Source organism: Cololabis saira, chromosome 4, assembly GCF_033807715.1.
Source record: "Cololabis saira isolate AMF1-May2022 chromosome 4, fColSai1.1, whole genome shotgun sequence".
NCBI lineage: Eukaryota > Metazoa > Chordata > Actinopteri > Beloniformes > Belonidae > Cololabis > Cololabis saira.
Window position 1 is genome coordinate 46,753,247 of NC_084590.1, and position 15,000 is coordinate 46,768,246.

General features: G+C 44.1%; 1 protein-coding gene across 2 annotated transcripts in view; it reads right to left on the bottom strand.

Moving 5' to 3' along the window:
• plekhg2 (pleckstrin homology domain containing, family G (with RhoGef domain) member 2) overlaps nt 1-2,911 on the bottom strand; it is an 89,264-nt gene extending 86,353 nt beyond the window's left edge. For both annotated transcript variants that reach the window (XM_061719933.1, XM_061719934.1), the window contains exon 1: nt 2,437-2,911. The gene's annotated coding sequence lies outside the window, so the exon portion shown is untranslated. The remainder of the gene's footprint in view (nt 1-2,436) is intronic.
• Between the last annotated feature and the right edge of the window lie 12,089 nt (nt 2,912-15,000).

Genomic DNA, 15,000 nt, shown 5'->3' on the forward strand with positions numbered 1-15,000 from the left:
ACCCAACAACACAGCTGTAGACCAGCACCTACCCGGACCAGTTGACCCAACAACACAGCTGTAGACCAGCACCTACCAGGTCCAGGTCACCCAACAACACAGCTGTAGACCAGCACCTACCTGGACCCGGTGACCCAACAACACAGCTGTAGACCAGCACCTACCGAGACCAGGTGATCCAACAACACAGCTGTAGACCAGCACCTACCAGGTCCAGGTGATCCAACAACACAGATGTAGACCAGCACCTACCAGGTCCAGGTGATCCAACAACACAGCTGTAGACCAGCACCTACCTGGATCAGGTGACCCAACAACACAGCTGTAGACCAGCACCTACCTGGACCAGGTGACCCAACAACACAGCTGTAGACCAGCACCTACCAGGACCAGGTGACCCAACAACACAGGTGTAGACCAGCACCTACCTGGACCAGGTGACCCAACAACACAGCTGTAGACCAGCACCTACTGAGACCAGGTGACCCAACAACACAGCTGTAGACCAGCACCTACTGAGACCAGGTGACCCAACAACACAGCTGTAGACCAGCACCTACTCGGACCAGGTGACCCAGCAACACAGCTGTAGACCTGCACCTACCTGGACCAGTTGACCCAGCAACACAGCTGTAGACCAGCACCTACCAGGACCAGGTGACCCAGCAACACAGCTGTAGACCAGCACCTACCAGGACCAGGTGACCCAGCAACACAGCTGTAGACCAGCACCTACCAGGTCCAGTTGACCCAACAACACACCTGTAGACCAGCACCTACTCGGACCAGTTGACCCAACAACACAGCTGTAGACCAGCACCTACCAGGTCCAGGTGACCCAACAACACAGCTGTAGACCAGCACCTACTCGGACCAGTTGACCCAACAACACAGCTGTAGACCAGCACCTACCCGGACCAGGTGACCCAACAACACAGCTGTAGACCAGCACCTACCCGGACCAGGACTCTGTTCCAGACTCGTCCAACCGAGGAAAGGCCCAGAGACACACCCGGCACCCATGACTGAAGTATGTCATGTTGTTACTGAGGAGGTCAGGGGGGCGGGGATAATCAAGAATCCTAATCAAGTAAACGGTCGTAATGTAATAATAATAATGATAACAATAACAATAATAGAAGCAAAGCCGTAAAAGCTTCACTTCTCCGTCATCGGACCAGTCTGACCTCCAGTTTTATCTCATCTAATTGAATTGAAGTCCATTTATAAGTTCTGCTGGTGTTTGAAGGGATTATCGGAGCAGCAGCTCTGACTTCACTCACTTCTGTTTAGTTTCCAAAGTCATCGGACAGCGAACAGAAATGTTTCAATGTTGTGATTTTAACGTCTTTGTTCATCACAAAGCAGCTTGATGTTTTTGTTTGATGGGAAACATTCATCAAAGTGAATCTTGATATAAAGCAAAAAAAATTGCAATATTCAGTGAATCGCGATACTTAACAATCTCAATACTTATCATGATATCGTGATATTTGTCTTGTTCTTAAACATCAATGCAAAGACTTTGAAATTCAGCATTACACGATTGTTTTAAAAAGAAACAGGTGAAAACAAACAAAATCTTTCTCAGCGCGATAATAAAAAAAAAAACCTCCTTCGAGGGAAGTTCAGCTGTCAGGAAATGTTCAGCATCGTCTCCACAGCTTTGATGAAACAAAAGAGCCGGCGTTGCCAAGACGCTTTCAGCATGTCATCATCTCTGAGCAGAACAGAACAGAACCGCTCCACAGAACCGCTCCGAGCTCTGACTGGACCGGTTCAGATGGGACCGGACCGGGACTGGACTGGGCTGAGGGGCCCGGACCGGACTTATAGGACCAGACCGGACTAGGGGGACTGGACCGGGATGATGAGATGGGACCGGACTAATAGGCCTGGACCGGTTCTGATAGGACCGGACTAATAGGACCGGACCGGACTGATAGGACCGGACCCGGCTGATGGAACCGGACCGGACTATTAGGACCGGACCGGTTCTGATGGGACCGGACCGGACTAATAGGACCGGACCGGACTAATAGGACCGGACCGGACTGATAGGACCGGACCCGGCTGATGGGACCGGACCGGACTAATAGGACCGGACCCGGCTGATGGAACCGGACCGGACTATTAGGACCGGACCGGTTCTGATGGGACCGGACCGGACTAATAGGACCGGACCGGTTCTGATGGGACCGGACCGGACTAACTGGACCGGAACTGGCTGATGGAGCTCCCTCAGAACCGGTTCCACCGCCGCATCGCGCAGCTTTATTCGCCCTGAGCGGACTTTTAGACCCGTTAATCCCGGTCCTGGTTCGGACGGAGGTACCGGTCCTGGTTCGGAGAGAGGTACCGGTCCTGGTTCGGAGGGAGGTACCGGTCCTGGTTCGGAGGGAGGTACCGGGGGAACCAGCAGAACCGGGAACTTACCTCAGAGACATGAACTTCAGCCGCCGGTGCGTCGCGCGCAGCGCTGCGTCTTTTCTCCGTCTTTCCCCCGCAGCGGCCGGGCATTAAACTCCAGCTGCTGCTCGTCCTGCTCGTCCTCCTCGTCCTCCTCGTACTCCTCTCCCCCACTAACGCTCACCCACCGACAGATTCGAGGACAGGCCCGGTTCTGCTCCGCTGACCCACTTGGACAGACTTTTACGCTCCAGAGGAAAGAAAAACCAAACCCATCCAAATGTTCCCGGGGAGCTCCGCGGGTCTGGCCGCGAATCCGGAGGGTCCAGCGGGGTCTGGAGGGTCCAGAAGGGGGTCCGGAAAGTCCAGGAGGTCCAGGAGGTCCAGAGAGTCCGGAACGGGGTCCAGAAGGTCCGGGTCCCGCTGGAAGATGCGCCTCGATGGTTCGGAGATGAGCTCCGGTCGGCGGAGACGCGGCTCGACCCAGTCCGGCAGGAGAGAGGGAGGAGGAGGAGAGGAGAGAGGGAGGGATGAGAGGAGGAGGAGAAAGACAGGGAGAGGGAGAAAGAGGGAGGGACAGAGGGTGAGAGGGAGGAAATTTGAATTCTGAATTGAATTTAAATTTTATTTCATTTTATTAACATTTTAGTTAGTTAGTTAGTTAGTTAGTTAGTTAGTTAGTTAGTTAGTTAGTTAGTTAGTTAGTTAGTTAGTTAGTTAGTTAGTTAGTTAGTTTTTTATTTCGGTCAAGTTTAAGCATGACAATCACTAAGCAAAATAATAAATATTTACAGGTTTTTCTTTGGTCAAACATGGTGATTATTTTGACCGAAAAGGTCTGGGCTTGAAGCATAAAGTTTATCTAGAATATGCAAAAAGAACATAATAACATAATAATAACTGTAATAATAAGGATAATAATAATAATAATAATAATAATAATAATGATAATAATAATAATAATAATAATAATAATAATAATAATAATAATAATAATAATAATAATAATAATGGTAGCTCTGAAAACAGAAAGTGAAAAGATGCTGAAGAAACCGACAAAACCAATTTAAGTTGTCATTTCATCTCATGCAAGTGTATTGTGACTGTCTATACATCAAATCCTAGATACTATACATGCATATGTTCATACCGGTACACAATACAATAATACATCCTCACACCTATATACACTGATATAAATATACCCATTTATAAATGAATATATCAGTCTCAACAATATACAAAAAAGAAAAGAAAAGAAAAAAACAAACAACTCTCAGGAGGAAGGAGGGAGGGAGAGAGGGAGGGAGGAGGGAGAGAAAGAGGGAGGTCCAAAACCAGCAGCGAGAGGAAGAAAGAGAGAGAGAGAGAGACTTTGACAATCGTCCAGCTGTTTCACATAAAAACAACTTTCTCTGGATCGCGCTGTTGTTCTCGCGGCCGCGCGCCCTGCGCGCCCCCGCGGGTGGAACTGATTAACACCAATTAGCGCAATGAAAGGTTCTGGTTCCGATGTGACCAGAGTTCTCTGAGCTTCTGGGCCTTACAAGTTACAAGTTAACTTTATTAGTACCCGTAGGCAGTACTCGAGTTGTAAAAAAAGATCAGGGGGGATGGTGGATTTTATCATATGGGGACAGATAATTTGTGCTGATTATAAATAATATAATATATTACAAATAATAGCACTGACCAAAACACCTGCAGAAATACTGCAGGAATGACATAGCAGCAGTTAAATGCAGCCTTCTGTAAGCTTTAAATATCCACTGGGCTTACATCAAATACATCAAAACACAACAATAAAAAACAGTTTTCTGAACTTATCAATATGACTCTGTCCTTCACAGGATAAGTAAAATGGATCACTGCAAAAACTCAAAATCTTAAGAATATTTGTCTTATTTTTAGTTAAAATGTCTCATTTTAGTAAAAAAAATCTCATTACACTTAAAACAAGACTCATCACTGGGAAAAACAACAATTTTCACCTGTTTCAAGTAGATTTTCACTTGAAATAAGTAGAAAAATCTGCCAGTGGAACAAGATTTTATTGCTTGTAATGAGAAGATAAATCTTGTCCCATTGGCAGATTTTTCCTACTTATTTCAAGTGAAAATTTACTTGAAACAGGTGAAAATTGTCAAATAAGTTATTTTTCTGGTGATGACTCTAAATATTGAAATAGCAGTAAAACCACATTCATTGATGAAATGACATAAGGGATGGAAAGGGGGGATGGTAGTTTTACAGGGGGGATGATTTGGACCGTTTTTATTTCAGGGGGGGATGCCATCCCCCCTCATCCCTCCTCAACTCCAGTACTGCCCGTAGGTAAATTTGTTTTGCAGTAGTAGAAGGCATCTCACACACACTCTTTGCCGTCATTAATTTGACACAGGACAAAATAGAATGAACAGGTTTGCAACAGCACAAGACAAACATGGCAGGTATCACGATGCTCACTAACGGGATAAAAGTAGATGTTGCCCACAAGGCTAAGAACAATTAATGAATAAAGAAAGTAAAAACCAAGGTCAGGGTTTATAATAAATAGAAATAAATAAGTTGAAAGCAGGATAGACCTCAGTAAAAAATTAAATGCGTTGAGATTTGTTTAAAAGAGACCTGGACGCAGAACTGAGGCCCAGGGGCATCGCTGCGTGTCCGGGGGGCCCGGTCCTGTTTGGGGCCCCGGTCCTGTAAAAGTCCAGTTTGAACTGCTGATCTGAGGAGTTTATCTGTAAAAACCTGAATAAAAAAATAATTTTGGAAACTGATAAACTTCCAAGAGGGAAAATTGAACTCCTGACTAGATAATTGATGTAAATGTGATAAAAACATTATAAATGTGCCCTTTTTATTTAGAAAAATAAGAAATTTGGACTTCATATATTTACTAATTTACAAGAAAATACAACTAAAAATATCCGGCTTCTGAAACACAAGTTTGTAAGAGGAGAGTTAGAAATACAGACTTTAGAAGTTCATAAATTTGCAAAAAAAATTCTCAAATCCCTGATTTGATAGACTAAAAAAAATCCCAGATATTCTGATTTGTAAATTTCTGATTTATAAACTTGTAAATTTGCTAGAGAAAGTTCAAACTTCAGAAGTTCAGACTTTTCCAACTTCTAGATTCTGACTTTTGTACATTTCTTACATTTTTCAGATGTAAACTCATGATTGCAGAAAAGAGGTCAGATGTTCTGACGACCTGAACAAATGTTGCCGAAGCAAAGGAAGAATTTCTATCTGTGTAAAACTTTATTGTTTTATTGTCAAGACTTGACTTTGTTCAGCTGCGACTAAATAAACCTTCAGGAATTACTGCTGAGTCGTCGACAAAAGGGAGAGTCGGGTCAGAATGTGGTGAAGGGGGGGCGGGGCCTTGGGGGGGGCGGGGCCTTGGGGGGGCGGGGCCTTGGGGGGGCGGGGCCTTGGGGGGGGGTGTCTGGAGATGACATCATCATCATCAGGTTTTCTGTGACTCAGGTTTGGCTGCGGCTCACCTGTCTGCACCCGCAGGTGCAGTGACGTCATCGCCCTCCAGCTGTGATGTCACTGAGAGCCAGAACCAGGTGTCTGCACCCTCGGGTGCAGTGATGTTATCGCCAGGCCTGTGTTGAAAAGATCAATTTTCCGATTCTAAATCGATTCTCATATTCATTCCTAAAAATCGATTCGTATATATCTAAAGATCGATTTTTCTTCGCATCATTACATTACAACTCTTTTTTGGTTTATGTCCAAAAAAGGAATGTTTTGTTGGACACCAGAATAACTAGTGCCATGTTTTTGCCTTTAAATATGTTTAAAGGTATGAAAACATTAAAGTTTTCAATTATAACTGCATAAATTGTCTATTTTTCATTAATTTATATACGGTCTTGGGGTTTCATTTGCATAAAATGCTAAAAACCAAATTCTCAAAAATTAAAAACCGTAATAGACCGAAAATGGAAAAAATTAAAACGGAATGTGGGAAAAACTAAAATGGATTTCATCCGTCTCTGTTTGCTGCCCTGGATCTGTTTGATAATTCTGCTCCACAATGTCTCTGAATTCTGGGAGGTGATTGGTCCTTACAGCCTCATTAGCTGCCAATACTTGCTGTTGAATCTCAATATAATACTAGTATTAATATGATGCATACTGTAACTACACAGTCATATAATTATGGCAATAGCTCAAAAGACAGTTTTAATAACAATAACCCAAATCAACATCGGAACTGGATCCTGATAATCGATTCTGAATCTTAAGAATCTGAATCGAATCGATTCTTGACATTTGAATCGATCCCCAGCCCTAGTCATCGCCCCTGTAGACCTGTACGATCTGGACTTGGACCTCTAGGATCTGGATCCAGACCTGTAGGATCTGGACCTGGTCCTCTGGGATCTGGATCCAGACCTGTAGGATCTGGACCTGGTCCTCTGGGATCTGGATCCAGACCTGTAGGATCTGGATCCAGACCTCTGGGATCTGGATCCAGACCTGTAGGATCTGGATCCAGACCTCTGGGATCTGGATCCAGACCTGCACCTCCTTTACCGATCTCTAGGGTCTGGACCCGGACTTCTAGTGTCTTGATCTTGTTAGGATTTTATGAAATTGTTAAAAGTATGAGGGGTTTTTCTATAAGATTGTACACTGATGGTTGCTCTCAGCACAGAACCACCTTCTGTTTTTATGAGCAGACTGATTAGCTGACTTCTTCTTTAGGTGAGGACGGTGAAGAGGAACGGATGTTTAAGATTAATGGTCCTCCTCCTGTTTTTCTCTGGGTTTTGGTTGTCGTAGATCTTTGGTGGGTTGGCATGTCGGATTAGAGATAGACAACAGAAAAACACCTCCCTTTTTCAGTATAAATATGACTGGATTAATGACAACAGTGTGCATTTCTCTCCTACCTATGTGGTTTGAGAGAAGTGAACCTCCGGCTGGAAAACATTGTGCGTGATATAATAAAAGCTTGTATTAACTTTGATTCTGTTCACTGGTTTACTTATGTACACCAGGCAAACGCACACGAGGATCTATCAATCTAGACCTGCGGTTCCTCTACTGACCTCTAGGATCTGGATCCAGACCTCTAGGGTTCGAGGTCAGAGATCCGTGTGTTAATGGAACAGAACTGGTCTTTGGTTGATCTGGACTGAGATCTGGATTCTGACTCTGAACTAGAAGAACTGACATAAGGGGACATCTGGTCCTCTGGGACCTGGTTGACCCACCTGGACCCGTCTGAGCTGGACACACACACACACACACACACACACACACACACACACACACACACACACACACACACACACACACACACACACACACACACACACACACACACACAGGAATGCAGCAGTGTGATCAGTTGCTAACAGACACAAACACGGCTGCAGCTCCACGCTGTTATTCCCGACTCAGACATTCCTGAACACACTCTCGTCCCGACAATTACGCACACATAAAAACACACACACACACACACACACACACACACACACACACACACACACACACACACACACACACACACACACACACACACACACACACACACACACACACACGGCGGGGGTCAGCGGGTCGGCGGGACACAAAGGGAGAGTTTGGACTGGGACGGCAGGAACGTGAGCAGGAACAATGACCCGTCTGTGAGTCAGCAGGCGGGGGGGCAACGCTAAGTACCCCCCCGGGGCAACACCAAGTACCCCCCCGCCCCGCTGCCCAGGCTGTGAGAGGTGCCCGGCCATGTTTTACAGTGTCAGAGGTGTTGTAACACCGGGCCGAGGGGGAAAGACATCGGCAGGTTTTAGAAGAGCGATTCCTGCTGCAGTTCTGTGTAGGTTTTTATAAAAACACATGAAAACATGGAGAGAGATTGTTCACCAGTGGAGAACATGACTGTTGACAGTTTTCCCAGGAAGTTAACGGGGGGGGGGGGGGGGGGGGGGGGGTAAATAAACAAACAAGAAAACAAACAGGTCAACACTGAAAATACACAGCGAGAAAGTTGTTCTGGTACATCCTCCCCAGGTCGCCCCACCTCCACTGGACCGGCTTTGACCAATAAGAGACTCTATCAAGCCTTGTGGCCCTAATCTGGGTCACGTTCACCCCTAATATGGGCCACGTCCGGTCTTAATCTGGACCAAATCTGGCCCTAATCTTGGCAACGTTCAACCCTAGTCTGGGCCATGTTGGGCCCTAATCTGGGCCATATCGAGTTTTAATCTGGACCATGTTTGGCCTGTATCTGGGCCACGTTGGGACCTAATCTAGGCTATATGTGGTCTTAATCTGGGCCACGTTCAGCCCTAACATGGGACACGTCCGGTCTTAATCTGGACCAAATCTATTCCTAATCTGGGACATGTTTTTCCCTAATCTGGGTCACGTTGGGCCGTATCTGGACCACGTTGGGCCCTAATGTAGTCCACGTTCTGCCCTGAAAGTGAACGCGTTCAACTCTAATCTGGGCCACGTCCGGTCTTAATCTGGTCCAAATTGAGCCCTAATCTGGACCGTCATGGATAATCTGGATAAACTCTTTTGAGGAGTAATGGCCCTTTTCCACTAGTACCTACTCGGTCCTGTTCGGTTTGGTTCTTTTCCACCAGGGGTCCAACGTACCGAGGAGATACTTTTCTGTAGCTACTCTACCGAGGTTCTAAGAGGCTAAATCGGGCTGTGATGTCATCACACTACAGGCCACCGATTGGTCGAGGGGTTGGGAGTTTGGTGATCCAACTCTGAGGTGCAGATGTTCATAAACCTGGTGGCTGAGGAGATAATTAAAAAGGGATTTAACTTGATATGGAACACAAGCCACAGATCCAGCAGCACATATATCATCTCCTCCAGGTTATTTAGACACTGTAACTATTCCCCACTACACGAGGTGAGGCATGCAATTTTCACTGAGCTGGAAGGACCAGGGCAACTGTTCGGATATCGGACTATGTGGCAAGTTCTTCAACAGAAACATAGACTTTGCGTTAAACGTGAAGTGGTAATGAGGTTGTTGAGAAGACTGAATCCACATGGGACGGCCTTGAGAAGACGCAGGATGTTTATAAGACGACCAAGTCCATACCTTGTCAATAAAACTGATTCTGATTCTGAGTTGTGTGTATATGTATACATGGTTGTGGGGAAGATGGTTTGCAAAAAGCATTTGATTGGATTTTACATTGTTATTTAAAATATATAAGCATCTTCCTGGACAAGAATTAACACACTGTGACAGGTAAGCCTTTATTAGCGCCACTGTACTTTGTACACAGTTGTAACCATTGAAAAAAAGCATGTAATCATTTTGAATAAAACTGTATAGTGTCGAGCATTTATGTCGACATTTGGTCTTAATATCTAATATTATACACTGAGTTTTTGCAGTAATAATGAATAACATTGAGTTGTAAAAAGCAGGGACGAGCAACAGAAGAAATGATAATCTGGACCAGGGGTGTACAACCCGCGGCTCTTGCGACTTTTTTTTAGATTTATTAGATAGGTGCAGTGAAAGACAGACACGTAGGAAGTGGGGGCAAAATATGCCGCGACTGGACTCTAACCCGCGTCGCTGTACAGGGGAAGGTTTACATAAGTCCCCCGCTCAACCCGTTGAACCATACGGGCGCACACTGAGGTTGAAAAAATTCACTCTCAAAATGGCAGGTAAAAAATGCAAGTCGTCACGACAGGCCGTGGTATACGCTCATTATATCACAGCTGAGGGGCGTTACGTTACTATAAGCTTAACTATCTTAAAATAACAAGATAAAGAGAGTGACTTGCTGTTAACCGTTTACTTCCACGTCTGGAGCAACAGTAACCAATGCCAACACATCCGGGTCCCTACATACTAACAACCAGCCCCCTGATTGGCTGAGACAAACCAAGCATATACTGTACTGTAACAGGTTGGATTAACTTTACACAAGGGGTGTTCTTCGGCCCGACGCAAAGTGATGTATTGCTTTTATCGGTTACGGTTAATCATAAACGGTTACCAATAATTTAAATATGAAAGAGGAATACACAATCTATTTTATGTGGTTTTTAATTAATCAGAAATACATATTATCCAGTAAAAATTGCCCCACTTCGGAAAAAAATAGCCCCAACTCTCCTGACGTTGGTTCTGCATGTCGTCTTTTCCTCTGCTTTTTTTTAGGAGAAAGTCACTGTTCAATGCTCTACCATATCTGTTGAATCCTGCGCGGAGACCGATGTAGCTGCTCAGTCCATAGAGTTCACCTTTGAAGTTTCTGACAGTGCCATAAAACTCTCCCTGCATCTTTCAAACGGGTCTTCAGCGTTCAAACACTCATAGCCTATTAAGGTTGCTATAGTCGACAGCATGTCGACTATAACATCACATTTGTGTCCTGCATCAAAATATTGTTTGATAATAACAAGTAGGCTATCGCTATCGGCGCTCATGTTTTTAAGTCATGTACTTCCGGGTCAAACGTTCCTTCATCCAATCACCGACGAGTCACGTCGCTTGAAGGGTTCTACCCTTTCCGTTTTGGGTAATGTGTTGTGTTTTCTCTTTTGTCGTTGTGTTTTTCAATTTGCCGTTGTGTTTTCTCTTTGTTGTGTTTTGCACTTCCAAGCCACCATACAGATGTGGCCCGGACCTCATGAATTAGTTTTGAAACAATCTAAATAAAAATAACTGCAGTCAGAGGAAATCTATACCTGGGGCCCGTTTCACAAAGCAGGTTTAGTGAAAACTCTGAGTCTGTTAACCCTGAAATGAGGGAAACTCTGAGTTATCCGTTTCACAAAGGGAGGTAACTCAAACCAGAGAAAGAGGAGTAACTCTAGCCTGTTTCACAAAGAGAGGTAACTTAAGCTCTCGGTCAGTTACCGTAGTAACAGACGCTCTGAACCTAACCTGGTCGGGACCAGGTTTATTTCAGCGAACCTGGAGTTTCTCTCCGTCTCCTCCCTCAGTGGCGTCAATTCAGCCAATGGGTCTTTACGCAATACACATCCGTTTTCTGCACCACGGACAGCAAGCGGCAGATATGAGAGCAGAAAAGGCTTATCTAACAAACGCAATTTAACTCGTTCACTTTATTCACTATGTCAGTGCAACAATATCACAGGGACATCCCAGTTTAACTTCAAACAGTTAAAGTCAAAATGCAGAAAGGAGAGGGAGAGTAAAAAAAAAGTCAAATATTTCCCTTAAACAGCCCTGTTTAAGGGAAATATTTGACTTTTTTTTTTTATGTATAAGAGGATTTATATCTTACTTTGAGATGAACTTGCATAATTAATCCATCAGTGGCTAACAGCCTCGTTAATATCTTCTGGACCCATCACTTGCCTTCTTTCTTTTTTTTTATTGCGTGGTTGTCTGCTTCCTTTTCATTTTTGTAAGTTAGTAACACTGCAGAGCGCACTAAAAACGAGATTGATAGCGACCACTGTCGTCAGGGACGCTGGGACATTTCAAGATATGAGGGGGGTAGGCTATACAAGTGTTGGGAAAGATAATAGCCTACCTACTGAAATCCATCATGTTGTTCTGATATGCATTTGTAGTTATTTTATATGTATGAAGTAATAGAATAAATCAATACAAATAGATGCAGAGTAATTCCATAAATGTATTTAAAAAAAAAACATTTACATTTTCCCCTGAAGCCGAGGTGTGGCAGCTGCCGTACCCAATTGACGGCCCTGATCTAAATGACAATAAAATTTCATTTTTTTTCTCCAAAATATGCTCTCATACTCGCCATACGCACGTATTAACACTTCTAACTCCAGTGGTGTGAAGTATGTGGATCTTGAGATGCAAACTAATGTTTCCTCAAAGGGATTTTGTAAATTGAAAAGATAAATAAAGTTAAAAAGAAAAAAAAGAAAATGTATTGTGCTCTTTTGTGTCGCCGGTTGCCATGGTGAATCCTTGTATCAGCGTTCTACTGATGATGGCTTTTGATTTCCCTCACGCACGTGCTTAACTCCCGGTGAAACTACTTAGAGTTGAGTAAATTACCTCAAATCCGCTGTTCTGGAACCGAAAACTCAGAGTTTCCGATCTCAGAGTAGATCAACTAAGAGTTCAGGATTAGACTCAGTGTATGTTGAACCTGCTTTGTGAAACGGACCCCTGGTCTACATTTCAAAGACAAGCCCACTGGTCTCGGGTCCATGCCGTCAGCCTGATGTGGGCTGGAGAAACCTGCAGACACGGCCACGTTTGGGCCGAACCCTCAAGCGGTCCAACAACAGTATCTCCTTCCTTCTGTTGTTTTATACTTTCACATTTTGGGACTCAATGAATCTGTGGACGGAGACAGATCTGAAGAGCAGATCTGGTGGTCTGCAGAACCAGAACCAGAAGCAGAACCTGGCCCCTACCTGCAAGCGACCATGACGGCTCCGCCAGCTTCTGTCAGGGGAACTTTTCCTCTCCGGGTCTCGTGTCTCCAGCGTTTCCTGCCGGATCAGCTAGCAGCCGGAGTGAAGTCAGCGGAGCTGCTACTGATATTCCATCTCTAATAACGGCCACATTTCCACTGCTAATGACACGGCGGCAGCCATGTTGGCTCCGCGCGCCGTCTCATTACAGGTTATCTGAGAAACCAGCGGCGGCGGCGCGGCGGCGGCGTGGCAGACCTGCGTTAGCGTCCAGCAATTCTCAGTGAGCACGTGTTTGTGTTAATGCACCAGAGTCTGTGTGAAAAACAGGACTATTATGGGGTAAATGTGCAAAGAACAGTTTCTGAAGACGAAGCAGTAACGTGTGCAGGTGGACGAAGCAGCACGAAGGACTCTACGAGTATTTCAGAGTAAAATTCCTCAGATGATTATGATGGTTTGGAAAATGTCAACACAGAACATATTATCACCAAAAGATTCAAATAATCTGCAGAAATCTTTGAGAGTCAGTCATTGTCGGACGTTGCTCTGGCAGTTATTGAAGTGCCCTGAGATGACATTTGTCATGATTTGGTGCTTTATAAATAAAGCTGAATTGGATTGAATGATATATGTGTTAGCTTAAAAATGTTAGATCTGGGCTGTTTGTACAAGATTGTTGGAAAAAAACACAAATCAGCACAAATGTGTCCCGAGATTTCAGTAAAAAAGCTAATTAGCACAAAGATGGAAAAATTAGTTTCTTAGCACTGAGCGGTTAACACCAAACAGTTAGCATAAATAAATTAGCACCAAGTAGTTGACATGAAGTAGTTAGCCCTAAGCAGTTAGCATCAAGCAGTTAGCACTGGAGTAATTTGCATGAAGCTGTTAGCCCAGAGCACTTAGCACAAAGCAGTTAGCATCAAGCAGTTAGCATGAGGCAGATTGTACCAAGTAATTACTATGAAGCAGTTAGCACCAATGTGTTAGCACCAAGCAGTTAGCATGAAGCAGTTACCACCAAGTAGTTAGCACCAAGGAGTTAGCATAAAGCAGTTTGTACCAAGTAATTACCATGAATCAGTTAGAACCAAATACTTAACATGAAGCAATTGGCATGAAGCAGTTTGCCCAAGGCAATTAGCATGAAGAATTAAGGACCAAGTGGTTAGCATGAAACAGTTAGCATGATGCAGTTAGCATGAATTAGTTAGCGCCAAGCAGTTAGCACCAAGTAATTTGCATGAAGCAGTTAGCATTGTGCTATTTCCAAACTTGCATCATTTAAGTTGTTTCCGTCTCCCAGTTGTTATTTCTGCTCTCAGACAGGAAAGGTTGATCAGCTGCACTGATCCATAAAAATCTGTTGATTATTTCTTTTCTTTGCTGTTTTCTGATCAAGTCTTCACAGATTCTTCTTCTTCTTCCGCAGTTGTGCGTGTAGATCTGAGTCCTCCGAAGCTTATCTCTCCGGAGCAGCTCCCCACAATCACGCCCCAGTAATGGACGGAAAAACCCAAATCCCCCCAAACTATGGAGTTAAACGTAGCTGGATACCGAGCCTGGTTTCGGGCCGGAACCAGTGCCAGGAACTGGTGCCAGTAACTGGTGCCAGGAACTGATGCCAGGAACCAGTGCCAGGATCCGTCCCAGCGAGCTCGTGTTTGAGATGCTTCTGTGGTTGTAGTGAGTTTGGGGCTGAGATCAGCCGTGAGTAGGGTTGCCACCCGTCCCTTAAAATACGGAATCTTTACGTAATTGGGAATTAAAAGTTGCGTTCCATATTGAACCAATACGAACATATATTATGGTCTTATTTATTAATGTCATAATATACAGGTGAAGGGAATTTGAATATATTGCAAAACTTCATTTGTAGTAAATTCAACTAAAGGTTAAAGAAACAAATATATTATTTCCCACTACATTCAAAGTGAGATATTTCAAGCCTTTATTTGTTATAATGTTGATGATTATGACTCACAGTTTATGAAAACCCCAAATAAAAAATCTCAAAAAATTTGAATATTTTCTTAAATCAATAAACAATTCAATCATCAAAATTGTAACGAATAAAGGTTTAACATATCTTGCTTTACATGTAATGAGACTATGACTAGACTAGACATATGAGACGAGAGATATTCCTGCCTAAATCTGCTAAATCTGGTACAAGGCATCTTTTCTCATCTC